The sequence below is a fragment of the Bos grunniens genome, chromosome 19 (genome assembly GCF_055505025.1).
Source record: "Bos grunniens cultivar Pamir isolate PY7600 chromosome 19, Bosgru_T2T1.0, whole genome shotgun sequence".
In the NCBI taxonomy this organism is placed as follows: domain Eukaryota; kingdom Metazoa; phylum Chordata; class Mammalia; order Artiodactyla; family Bovidae; genus Bos; species Bos grunniens.
Window position 1 is genome coordinate 28,696,822 of NC_141183.1, and position 13,035 is coordinate 28,709,856.

General features: G+C 58.5%; 1 long non-coding RNA gene across 1 annotated transcript; it reads left to right on the forward strand.

Moving 5' to 3' along the window:
- The first annotated feature begins 2,918 nt into the window (after positions 1-2,918).
- Positions 2,919-4,436, forward strand: LOC147351914 (uncharacterized). The gene is made up of 2 exons (XR_015147793.1): positions 2,919-3,248; positions 3,906-4,436. It is a non-coding gene; the product is annotated as an uncharacterized LOC147351914 (long non-coding RNA).
- Positions 4,437-13,035: the final 8,599 nt, after the last annotated feature.

The window sequence follows — 13,035 nt, forward strand, 5'->3', positions numbered from 1 at the left end:
TGGTGGGAGGGAAATGCTGCCCTCTGGAGAGGTCCCAGCTCTGCCCCTTCCCTCATTTGCATCTGTCTGATAGATGGGAAAGAGAACTAGGAAAAAAAAGAAGAGGAAGAACAATATTTTCATTTCAAACACAGGGATGAGGGAAATGGGAAGGAATCTGGTTTAGGACACCTTTGAGAGGAGCACAGAAAATCCCCACTGTGGCCCGAAATAGCACAAAAAACAGACGTTTGGCCAGATCACACTTAATTGAGTGGCTCTCTTTTCTCGAGTCCAGCAGGATGTGGACAGTGCTGGCTTTGTTCCCTTGGGATGACAGTGACCCCCCCCCCACCCCCACCCCCACCCCGGGCCCCCTGTGCTGGCTGCTTAAACAGAGGCCCTGCTCTCCCAGGCAGGACAGGAGCCCGGGGAGCTCAGCCTTAGCATTGCAGAGGGCCAGAGATGGTGACGGGGGGGATGCCCAGCAGCGGGGACAGGTGGGTGAAAGCGGAGGTAGGAGAGACCTGGTTCCTCTAATAAGTGGATGCCTGGCTCTTTGGCTGCTGAGAGGAATCATGGAGAAAAGCCATCATTTAATGAGTACCTGCTATTGTGCTCAGCACTGGGTGGTCCTCTCTAAGCCTTATTAACCAACTCCTATGGATCAAGGAACTGAAGCTCAGAGAGGTTAAGTGACCTGCGTGAGGTCACCCAGCGACCAAGTGCAGACCTGAGATTGGAAACCACAATCTGTTGGGCTCCAAAGCCAGGCCCTGCCTGTTCCTCATTCATCTCCTGGTGGTCACTCATCCATTCAGCAGATAATCTCTGTGAAATAATACTGTGACCTGGTGGGGTTTTTTTTTTAGGGCTCGGAGTCAGAAGTGGGCTTGAATTCTGACTAGAGCAGTTTCAGTCTCTGTAGCTTTCTCAATCAGAGCCTGCTTTCATCTGTCAAGTGGGCACAACCACACCTTTGTCCTGGAGTTGCTTTTAAGGGTTAAACTGCATGGAAGGGGACAGGAAGGGGAAGAGAGAGGCCCAGGGAGGTTAGGACCTGCCCTAGGCCACCCAGTGTGACGGTGCAGTGAAAGAACCCTGGGTAGAAGGAACCAGGCGGGATTGTGGTATCTCTGTGCGGTATCAGTGTTGGGTTTCATTATTTGATTGGGGAGAGAGGGCAGCCCCTACTCTGCAGGTAGAGAAGGTGGTGTGGAATGCGGGTGTTTATTTTTCTGTGTCTGTGAAAGCCCTGTTTCAGCTCAGGCTGATAGGGTGTCCCAAGACACTGCAGAGAGTGCCTGCCATGGAGACAGATCTGCCCAGGTGCTTGCCTAGCGTGGGCACTGAGAGGGTACCTCCCAAGCCAGGCTCCCAGTGCAGCCTGTAACCCTTCATCCTAGAGCCTGGTGAGCCTGGGTACCCTCAGAAAGAGCAAGGGTGGGTGATGGCCTTGAACCTGGGGTGTCCCTCCGCCTCCTCGAATTTGCCGTCCTGGCCCCATTCATCTCCTTATCTTCTGGCAGCCCCCTTGAGTTGCTGGGAGGGAAGTCAGGGGCAGCCTTCCTGATTGACAAAACAAGCCTTGCTCACAAAAGAAGGGAGATTGGCAGGACTGCTCTGGCTCCCCTCCCCCGTCCCAGTTTCTGGCTGCAGGCATCTCTCCTGCTTTGCCCAGGAGGCACCCCAAAATTCTGAGAGGTAGTGAGGGGGCTACAAAGCCATCAGACTGCTCTGGCTGGGTACCCCCAGCACCAAGAAGGTGGATTCTAGGGAGGATGACTGGCCCCTCCTTCCTTTCAGGAGTCTGGGAAGGCTTTCTGGAGAGGAAGCCAGGCCGGCAGGTAGCAGAGAAAGACATCGGATCCAGGGGGAGCAGCCGAGAAAGCAAACAAACAGGGCTTTGTGTGGTTGCAGATTGGCGGCTCAGAAGGGAAGCCGGCTGGTGGGAGGGGAAGGAGGGGGCGGGGGAGGGGACTGCAGGCCAGGCCAGTGCTCTGGGCAGAGATAGGCGGCTGGACCAGCCCAGGCTGGGCGGCCAGGGAGCAGGGAGTGCCACTGTGTGTGGACAGGCTTCTGGAGTCAGCCTGGCTGTGTCCCAGCCCTGCCACTTCACTCCTTAACAGATCTGGGCTTGTTTGCCCACCTACTGGGGCAGAGTCACTCACACAGGACTGGGGAGATAGTCATCCGGCCCGACTGGCCTGGCCCGTCGTGTGAACCCCCACCCTACAGGGATACAGGCCAAGAAAGGATCAGGGTCTGCCTGGCGGGCTGCCAGCTTGGCTGGGTCTCCTGAGAGGGCACTGAGGGGGCCTAGAGGGCAGCGGAGCTGCCTGTTCGTACTGTTCAGTAACAGATGCCTGGCATGTGGGTGGACAGAAGCTGGCATCTCGGGTCCTAGGCCCTGGAGCCCAGCATCCCCTGCGCTGATGGAGGGGCCATCTCGGGGGCAAATCCTGGACCCTAACAGGGCAGCCCGGGCTGGCCCGCCTGTCCAGGCGCGCGCAGCCCCACCTCGGGGAGGGCTTGGTAGGAGCCGGCAGGCCAGACACAGAGGCAGCTGCATTACCGCCTCAGGGGCCATTTCCTCTCCTCCCCGACCTCGGGAGGGCAAACGCCCGCGCTTCCTGGCTTCCCTTCGCTCCCAGCGGCGCCCTCAAAGCGGCCAGGCTGGGGCCTCGGCGCATCAGGCCGGACGAGCCCAGCCAGGGCCGCGACCGCGACTCCGGAGGCCAGGGCGCGGGGAGGGGCGGGGTGGCCGCTGCGTCGCCATGGCAGCGCCCATCCCGGCGTGCCCCGCGCAGTCGCGGGGTGGGGATTCGAGGCCCGGCCCCTGGCCTCGGCAGACCGCGACTTCCGGGAACCGGGGCTGTGGGCGTGGCTCAGGCCCCGCCCCTCACGGCCCCTGGTTTCCGGGAACCGGGGCGCGGGGCGGGGCTTCCGGACGGGCTGGCGTCCCCGGGTTCTCGTCCCGGTCCGGGTCGGTTGCCTTGCGTCCCGTACTCCCCTACGGGCCTGGCCCTGGCTCTGCCCTTCCTTCGCCAGCTGCCTGCCTTACTTGATGCCCTTTCGGGCCTCGTGCCTTCGGTGTCCCGCCGGTCACTCCCGGGCCTTACCCCCGTCTTCCCCCGGGCACTCGACTGACCTCTGCTCGCCCTCACATGGCCTGGGCAGGCCGCTGAAGGCTGCAGTCTTGGGCCTTGGAAAAAGTGTCCTGGGCGGGGGCAGCTGTCCTTGGCCTTTCGAGAACTCGCACTGGGAGGGTGAGAATGGACTTCAGTGGCCGCGGGAGGGACTTGATGTGGAAAAGAACTTACCAGGCCTGAGCATTTTGGTTTTTAAAAAATAAAATCAGGTTATAAAGGGCTTCCCTGATGGCTTAGACTGTAAAGAATTTGCCTGCAATGTGGGAGACCCGGATTCAATCCCTGGGTTGGGAAGATCCCCTGGAGAAGGAAATGGCAACCCATTTCAATATTTTTGCCTGGATAATTCCATGGACAGAGAAGCCTGGGGCGCTACAGTGCATGGGGGTCACAAAGAGTCGGAGAGGAATGAGCAACTAACACTTTGACCAGGTTATAACCACGTTGATTTTAGAAAAACCTAAAAGTGCCAGATGACAAGCAAAAACCTCTTATAATTCCACCCCCAGAACATAATCATTGTCAGCATTTTTTCTCTAGACATACAGTAAACAACACGATATATGTAATAAATATAGAATATGGAGTCATGCTGTATATTTGGTTTTGTAAGGCCCTTGTGTTTTAATAGCTTTCTCCCCTACTACAGAAAGAGTAGTGATTATAGACTTCTGGAAAGTAAGGCAAATGGAAGGCAGTTCACCCAAACTCCCAGGCCCCAAAGGCAGCCTCATTTCACTCTTCTCTGCCCTGTCCTGGGGTCTTTTGTTAAAGGGTGCCGCCTTCTTCCTCTGTGAGCCATGTGATGTCCTGCTTCTCTCCCTTCCTGTGTGAAGCCTGCTCCTTTTTCCTGAGTCTGTAAGTCTGGAGAGAACTGGAACCGGATCTCGGGAGCTTCAGAGAGGAGTCAGACTGGGTGGCTGCTTCCTAACTTGGTTGGACCTCTCTCCATCTTGGTTGGACCCCAGGAACCCTTGCCCTGGCTCCTCAATTGCAGTCTGGTCAGGGGCCACCGAGCCCAGCCAGTGCCACCCAGCCTGTGCAGAGCTGTTGAAGACTTGTTGCCCCTGAGGAGACCAGGCTCCAGCAGCAAGGCCACACCGAGGTCCCAGACCTCAGTCACATCCGGGTCCCCCTTGCCCAGCCACGTGCAGACTTAGCCTGTAGTTGGCCCTGTGGCCCCCTTCTGCTCCCTCTCTATGTCCTAGGAGCAGGTTTCTGCTGCCCTGGGCTGCTTGGCCTCCCCTTATGGGCCTGTAGGCCTGGCACCAGGTGCAGCCCCCCTCAGCTCAGCTGCCTCTTAAACTCCAAGCTGCCCTGGCCCTACCCATCTCCGCTGCCAGGCCTTCTTTCTTCATTCCTAAGCAGTTCAGTTCTGACACATCCCAGCCCTGCGTGAAACAGACCTTGGAAAATCAGAGCTGCCAAGGATGGACCGGCATTTAAAAGGCATTTAAGACTTGAGGGGAAGGCGGAAGAGGGGAGAGAGTGCAGGGCCCTGTCCCTGGGCAGCAGCTGGATTTAGTGGATGGAAAATCACAGAACGCACCCTTCCCTGGGAAGAGCACCCTGGGAAGAGAGGGGCAGGTGGGGTACCAGGTATCATGCCCCACTGGCCACCACCCGCAGTCACCACCACATGTTCCCAAAGTGAAAAGATGTGTGAGGGCTGTTGGGAGCCTGCAGCCGGCAGCCTTGTAAATTGTGTTCTCTTAGCAGGTTTATTCGTTTATGAAATATTGAAGCCCCATTTCGCTTTACCTGTAGCAGGGAGGCAGCCAGGTTGGGGCTGAGATTAATGCTCTGAACATGACTTATTTATCTGGAGCCGCTCTTCTGGGCTGGGTGCTGCCTGCCATATGGAATGTAACCAGGCGCCAGGATGAGTGTGTGTTTGTGTTCCTGGGCGTGGGGGGCTGTGTGTCTGTCCATCTTTGAGGGGGTTCCATACTGGAGGGTGATGATTCTCGCATGCTTACTGTGTCCAGGTGTGTATATGAGTCTGTGTGCTAAGAGTGTGCCTGTGTGTACAGTGCGGTGCCTGTGTGTGTGGGGGTAGGGGTTGGAGAATGAGTTGAGGGGTTTTGCGAGCAGGTTTGTGTGCTCATATCTGTGGTTGTGTCCTCAACATGGGATTAGGGTTGGGGGGCAGATGTTCCTCTGTGTGTGTGTCTGCATTTGTGGTGGGGCCCCAGGTGTGCCGAGTGTGTGTCTGTTGTGTGTGAGCCCGTTTCAGTGCGCACGTGGCATGGTGCAGGACTTTTGTGTCAAAGGCAGAGTCGGTGGCACCGACTGGGTTGTGGGCTGTCTGCTGCCCCAGCCGTGGCCTGGGAGGAATTGATGCCTGATGCACTTGTGTTCTGTGACCCTTGTGTGGCGGGGCCTCAGGCTCCGGGAAGGACTGGCGTTGGGGACTGAAGAGACACTGGCAGCCCCTGGCACTCTTCCAGCAGAACTGAGCCTTCCTTGCCCTGTGACTCAGAGACCAGAAGGAACCCTGGGGTCATGGTGGTCCAGGCCCACATCTCGTGGATGGGGACAGCCAAGGTCCAAGAGCACACAGCCTGTGATAGCCACGGTAGCCCTGATGCTGGGCGGGGCTCTGGCTGCAGTGCTCTGCTCAGGGCACCCCCCGACAGCCCCGTCACCTCATCTTCCTCTTCCGTGTCCTGGGGGTGGATTCCCAGCCATCCTCCTGTAGCACAGGGCAGGCAGGACTTGGTTGGCGGATACCAACTTGGTCGGCAAGTTGAGTCCTGCTCAGAGGCAGGCAGCAAGGACAGCCAGGGATGTTGGGGGCACTTGGCTTGGGGCCCGAGTCCCAGGAGGGAGTCCCAGCTCTGGGGGTGGCACGGCGCCGGGGCATCACCTCTGTCCTTTCCCGGCAGCAGCCCCTCACCCAGATGCGGCCCAGACATGGCCCATGGCATTTGGTTTTCCTCAGCCCGTGACAGCCCTCAGCTTCCCCCACCTCGGCAGCTAATGTGTCTGTCACTACTTTCCTAATGAGGATGCCCAGGGGCCCCTGGGAGCCATACCTTTGCAGGCCAGCCGGCAGCTGCGGGGGTGGGCTGGCCTCGGGGTCAGGCTGGGGAAGGGGGTGAGCCCCTCTCTTGCTTGCAGCCCCCAGCCACGGGGGCCTCGAGGTCCGTCCAGGCCCTGAGACTGCTGTGTGGAGGTGGGAGGTCCTGGGGGGCTTGGGGAGGCAGGAGCCTACCCCAGCACACATTTTTTTCCTTTGGCCCTGTGACTGTTTGTAATCACAGAGCTTCATTTGGCCTATAGATGTGTTTGCAGGCCTACTGTGCGTGCGACCAGAATCCTCCGAGATCTGGGTGTTTCTGTGCCCCACCCTCGTGGAGCTGCCAAAAGCAGGAAAGACAGTAATCATATCAGCTGTTTGCGTCATTATGTGGCCTGTACAGGAATGGGAACACGCGTTCATCAGGAGCCAAGGCAGACCCGGAGCAGTCTTGCAGAGTTCCTCAAACTAACGGAGGGCAGGGGTCCTGTGTGAGGGGGGCTGCTCGCCTCACCTGAGAGGCTCAGCCAGGACTTGAGGGAGTCAGGAGACCCACACTTGTGCTGTGGGCCCCAGGCCACTGCCCACCTCCTGTGGGCTCCAACACCTCTGGAACTCAGAAAGCAGGTCTCTTCTCTCCCAGTGCTCTTTGCCCTCCCCACCAGGGCCCTCAGGATATCTCAGCAGCAGCCTTGACTTTGGAATGCCAGAGGCACTGCCCCAGGGGGCCCAGGAGGCCCACCATTCCTTTCTTTACTCTCACAGAGGCCACTGGGAGGGGTGGGGGGCGGGTACTGCAGGAGACTGGGAAGAGGTGAAGCCAGAGCATCAGGTCCCTCCCCGGCGGAGGGCGGCATCAGTTCACTTGTTCCCCTGCCTGCGACTGTGTTCTGGACACCTCTAATTGCCAGGCTCCCTGCTGTGCATTAGACCAGGTGCCACGATGCGTGTCATCCTGCCACATCTGGCCCCCAGGCCCAGTATGAAGGCTCACCAGTGTTTAGGGGGGAAAAAAGCAAATGAGTTGCCAGGGAGCAATCCTGGGAGATTTCACCCCAATTCCAGTTTACAGCTCACCTGGACCATTGCCATCTGCCTCCCTCAAGGCCACACCTGGTGGTGTGGCCCCCAGCCCAAGGCCCAGGCCTCCTCCTGGCCACAGTCTGCACATCTCCCCGGCGGCCCAGCCATCTCACCCATGGTGATGTGGCTTCCTGCTTGTGAGCCAGCCTCAGGAGCCAGAGCACCTGGTGAATCAAGTCCTGTCTAGGCCTCGGTTTTCTCCTCTGTTAAATGGGGGTCACAGGGACTTCCCTGGTATCCAGTGGCTATAACTCCGTGCTTTCAGTACAGGGGGCCCAGGTTCAATCCCCGGTCAGGGAACTAGATCCCACATGTTGCAACTGAAGATCCTGTGTACCTCACCTAAGACCTGGCACAGCCACATAAATAAATAAATATATATTTTAAACGGGGACCACAACAGGAAGTACCCACTAGAGTATCTAGGAAGTATCCTAGAGTCACAGGAGGAATTAAGTGAGAGAATTTTTAAGTGCTTAGAGCTGGCTTCAGTGTCAGCTGCTGCTCTGGTGTTGAATCAATAGGTGCCTGCTGGCTGAAGCCTGGGTTTGTCTCCACTGCCCAGGACCGTGTGTGTCACACGCACCTCCAGGCCCATTTACCCAGCTGTTTCTTTGGGAGAGAGACACCTGTTGGACCTTGTGCCTTGCAGTCCAAAGACCTAATCTCAGGACCTGGACTGGAGCCCCTGTGAATGGGGCTCCTTTGGGTGGGGTCCCCCCCTCCAGGCTGACTTGGCTTGGGTCCCGACAGCCCCGGGGGCCCACGGCCCTCAGAGCGTCCTCTCGTTCGTCTGCTAATGAGCTGCGTGGATGCTTCATGGCCTTGAGCACGGGTTTAATTGCACTTACCAACTGCCAACCCTTCGGCCTTCATTACCCGGAAAGGGCATCGGGTAGGGGGAGGCTGGATGGACTGAGGTAGGGCTGGCCTGGAGGTTAGAATAATTGGTTTGCCGCCCGGCCGTCTCCGGCTTGGTGTTCAGGGCCCTGCTGCCTGTGATCCAGCCTCACCCTCTTGCACCCACAGTAACAATGTGCCAGGCCCTCGGGGTCAGACTCCATGTCCCCTCTCCAAGGCCCACCACCTCCCTCTCGGCCTCACCTTCCTTGTCTTTCAGAGGCCAGTCTGCTGCCTGAACAAAGGCTCTCTCCGTCATCCCTGAGGTCCAGCCCTGCCCCTCTGAGGCGAGGCTCTGTGTCCGAGGCAGTGCATTCTGGTCCCCGTGCTGGGGGTGGGGCAGCCCAGGCTGCCTGTTCTAACTGCCCTGCCCCCGCATGCCCCTCAGCAGGCACAAGGGTCGGGGGCTGTGGGGCTGCCCTGTGCCCTCTGCCCGGGCTGGGGGCCCTGAGGCCATAGGGAGCAATGGGGACCTTTGGGAGCATTGAGGCTCAAGATGCTCCCTGTGGGACCGGCTCTGCTCCTCCCCAGTCCCCTGTGAACTGCTGGGGGGATCCCAGGCCAGGGCAGCCCATGGCCCCTTCTCTTGCTAGGTCGTTCCCTCCCACCCTGTCCTCTTTCTTGTGGAAGGGGAGAAGGGAAGGGGGCACAGGAGGACCAGTCAGTGATTTCCTCAAGATGCCCTTCTTCACACTGCCCTCTCCCCTTCCCCTGGGACCCCAGCCCCCTTCCCTCTGGTCTGCACCCCCTTGTCTCCCGAGTGGCTTTTGCTCCGTGCCACCTTGGAAGCGGACTCCTACTTTGGCTCTGTCAGATTCCTTGGGGCTCTGCCTGCCGAAGACCCCTGCTGGATCCCTGTGCTCGAGTGAGAGAAGGAATAATTCGGAGGAAGCAGGGAGCGTCTCTCAGCCCAGCCTGGGAAGGTCAGGAGATGGCGTGAGCTCCTCAGAGTGGCTGGTACTGCCTTCCAGGCAGCAGGGAGTTGGAGCAAAGGCCTGGGAGGCGGAGGGGAGGGACAACTGCATGAACTCACAGACGGATAGAAGTGGGGGCAGAGGTCCATTGGCCAGCCCACACTCTGCAGTGGCTACTTGCCTCCTGGAGGCCGGATTCGTCCCTCTGAACTCTGACCCGAGAGTGAAAAAGCTGGTTTAAAACTCAGCATTCAAAAAACTAAGATCACGGAATCTGGTCCCATCACTTCATGGCAAATAGATGGGGAAACAATGGAAACAGTGACAGACTTTATTTTCTTGGGCTTCAAAATCACTGCAGATGGTGATTATAGCTATGAAATTAAAAGGACGCTTGCTCCTTAGAAGAAAAGCTATGACCAACCTAGACAGCTTATTAAAAAGCAGAGACATTACTTTGCCGACAAAGGTCTGTCTAGTTAAAACTATGGTTTTTCAGTAGTCATGTATGGATGTGAGAGTTAGACCATAAAGAAAGCTAAGCACTGAAGAATTGATGCTTTTGAACTGTCGTGTTGGAGATGACTCTTGAGAGTCCCTTGGACTGCAAGGAGATCCAACCAGTCCATCCTAAAGAAAATTAGTCCTGAATATTCATTGGAAGGACTAATGCTGAAGCTGCAGTTCCAACACTTTGGCCACATGATGTGAAAAATGGACGAATCCGGAAAAGTCCGGAATCTTGGAAAAGACCCTGATGCTGAGAAAGATTGAAGGCGGGAGGAGAAAGGGACAACAGAGGATGAGATGGTTGAATAGCATCACCGACTTGATGGACATGAGTTTGAGCAGACTCTGGGAGTTGGTGAGGGACAGGGAGTCCTGGTGTGCTACAGTCCGTGGGGTTGCAAAGAGTCGAACACAACTGAGCGACTGAACTGAAGTGAACCGAATCCTGACCATCTCATCTCAGGACACAGCCTGGCCTCAGCCTGCTTCCCCTCCAACAGCACAGCCCTTGGTGTGTACTGTGGGCAGCCGTGTGCGGGCAGGTGGTGGTGGGGGGTCGGCAGGGACCTGGTGGGGCTCAGTGGCAATTGGGCCTGCTGGGCGGGCCTCTGCTGGTTGCCTGGGGTCCCGGCAGCCCGTCCTGTCTGACCCAGACGTCCTTGCAGACAGGATGGAGGTGAGCGGGCAGACTGCCGGGGGTGTCAGGTGGTAGCCCAGCTGGAAGGACAGTCCCCTCCAGTTAATGAGGTGGTGGGAAGCTGGGGGGCCGTCTCCAGGCTCTGCTCTGGCCCGTCTGGGGGAGTGAGGCTCACGTGGTTGAGCACCTGCTGTGTGCCAGGCTCTGTGGGAAGCCCTTGGTGCCACCCACAACGGGGACCCTGCCCCGTCTCACAGTGCAGATGGAGGCGCCAAGGCTTGCGGTATGATGCAGCGGCTGGAGTCACTCACGTGGGGGTGGGTCGTGCCCCTTCAAGCCTGTGCATGTTCCCATGGGCCTGGGGAGGGGGCCGTGCCCTTTGCAGTTCTCTCTCAAGGTGGATGCACATAGCAGATGCTGCATGGATGCTGAGGCCCGGGACGGGGCGAGTGTGAGCTTCCCAGGCAGTGAAAGGTTCTGCCTCCCACCTCTCTCCCGCCCCCACCCCAGCAACTGAGGGGTGGGGGCGTTTAGTGGGTCAGGGTACTCGGAAACTCCAGGCTTGAGGAGGACAGCTGCCCTCGGAGGCTGGCCTGAGGGGCACTGCTTGCGGGGCTGTAAAGGGGGGGGCTCTTTCTGCTCCTGGGCACAGAGACTTTGGGAGGGAGCAGGTGAGAGGAGCACCTTCTCCTGGCAGCCAGAGTGGGAGTCTGCACCCGTAAGCTTCCTGGCGTGGGGCCCTAAGGCCCAGGAAGAGGATGAATTGTGACCTGAGGCTCAGGTTGGTGGGGGGAGGGGGCAAAACCAGTATAGTCATAACCGTAAGAGCCCAGAGTTGGTGTCAGTTATCACTCACACCCCATTTACAGATGAGGACACAAAGGCTCGGGGTGGGGGTGGGGCTCAGGTCAGAGTGAGGTGGGGTCTGGCTCCAGGTGGATCTGCTCTCGACCCCACCGCCCCCTTTTCTTCTCTTCTTCACTGCTCTGCACAGACCCCCCCTGCAGTGTGGCTTCTCCAAAGGCCCCCCAACCTTGTTTTCAGACGTCCTGGAAGGTGGCACCACTCTCCATCCTTTTCTGGCCTCCCTGATGGGACTGTCTTTGGGAGCAGGTGCCAGCCGCTCAGCCCAGCTCCTCAGAGTGTGGCCCAGGCGGTCAGAGCCACAGGCTCACCGGTCCGGAACTGGGGACGCTCCCTCAGTGGACCTGCTGGCAGGAAGGTGGAGTGTATGTCACCACCGTCACTTCTGGGGGTCCCTGGCTGAGGCTGTGGGTGCTGAGGCATTGCGACAGTCAGGCTGTGGTGGACAGGGACTTGTGGCCTCATCTCGGCCATGTGGAGCCCCACAGGGTGACCTTGGCCCGCCCGCCTCTCTCTCACAGTCTCCGTTCCTCCTGAGATTTGGGGCCCGCGTCAGGGGTATCTGGGGCTGGGACGCAGCAGGGTGAGGAGGCTCTTTGTGCTGGGGACGGTCATCGAGGCAGGGCAGGCCTTGCCCCTGACCGGCCTCAGCAGAGGAAGCTGAGGCCTGTGCCCGGCGGAGGGGCCTCAGTGGGGTTTGTGAGCACCCAGAATCACTGAAGTGAGTTCTCACCTCAGGGTCTGCATGTGATCCATGCAGGGACCTCAGGGGCCAAGCCATGTGATCTCAGAGGTTCACTTCACTCTCTGGGCTTTGGTCATCTCGTCTCATCTGGAAAAGGGGCTGTTCACCGCACCCACTTCAGAATAGCACCGTGGGCATTAAGGGAACTTGCACTTCAGGCCTCAGCCCAGCATCCAGGGCACAGGAGGTCCTGCGTGAGTGGTCTTTGTTGTTCGTGTTGACAGTGGTGTCATCAGAGGTGTCATTCCAGCTTTTGGCTCAAAATCCTGGTTTCCCATCCTCCTGAGTCCACAGTACAATGAGCTTGCAGCTGGACGTCTTGTGCTTGGGCTGGGGGTTACGTGACCAGTTTTGACTTGTGTGTCCTTCTGTGGCCAGGTGTGTCGCTGCCAGGGCCACCTACCAGGCCTCTTTCTTGGTCCAGAGGGGACGCCTTGGGGAGCAAGAGCCTCCCTGCCGCCCCGCCGGACTTGCAGTGTGAACAAGAAATAAACCTTTGTTGTTTTGGGCCCTTGAGGTCTGGGGGCTTTGTTACCACAGCATAGCCTAGCCCACCCGGACTGCTGCATGGTGGGCGTTGTCAGCATCGTGTTCAGGTCTGATCCCCACCAGGTCCGCGCGGGAGACCGGGAGGTGTGGAGGAGATCTGGCAGAGAGAAGAACATTGTCGCTGACCTGTTCCTGGAGTCTGTCCACTCACAGCCTCATCTGTTCACCTTCTCGCTAGTCATTTCAGTCATTCATTCATTCAGCAGTGTCCCTTGAGCACCTGTCCACCGGCTCAAGGGAGCCCACAGGACGCTGGGGAGCTGGAGACCATTGTGTGGGGCGACGGTGAGGGGTGGGTGGAGTGGGGACCCTGAAAGGGTGGTGGGCACCAGACTCTCAGAGTCAGGCAGAGGGTTCTGCCCCAGAAAAGTCTGAGAGGCGGCAAAAGAACTGGGCAGGTTGGGTGTGGCCAGCAGGGCTGGAGCCAGGTCACGGCCAGGCTGGAGGAGACTTTGGCCTTTGGCTGAAGGACGAGATTGAATCATGGGTGAAACAGGAGACCAGCTCTTGGAGAGGGAGACCCGGTAGGAGGCTGAATGGAGGACCCGGGGGGCAGGGGCTAGACGGGGTCTGAAGAAGAAGGGCAGGCAGAGCTGGGGGGTGGCCACTGGGTCCTGGGGATGCAGAGGGTGGGCGGGGACACCCTGCACAGGGAGAGGGAAGGTTGGGGGACCAGCGTG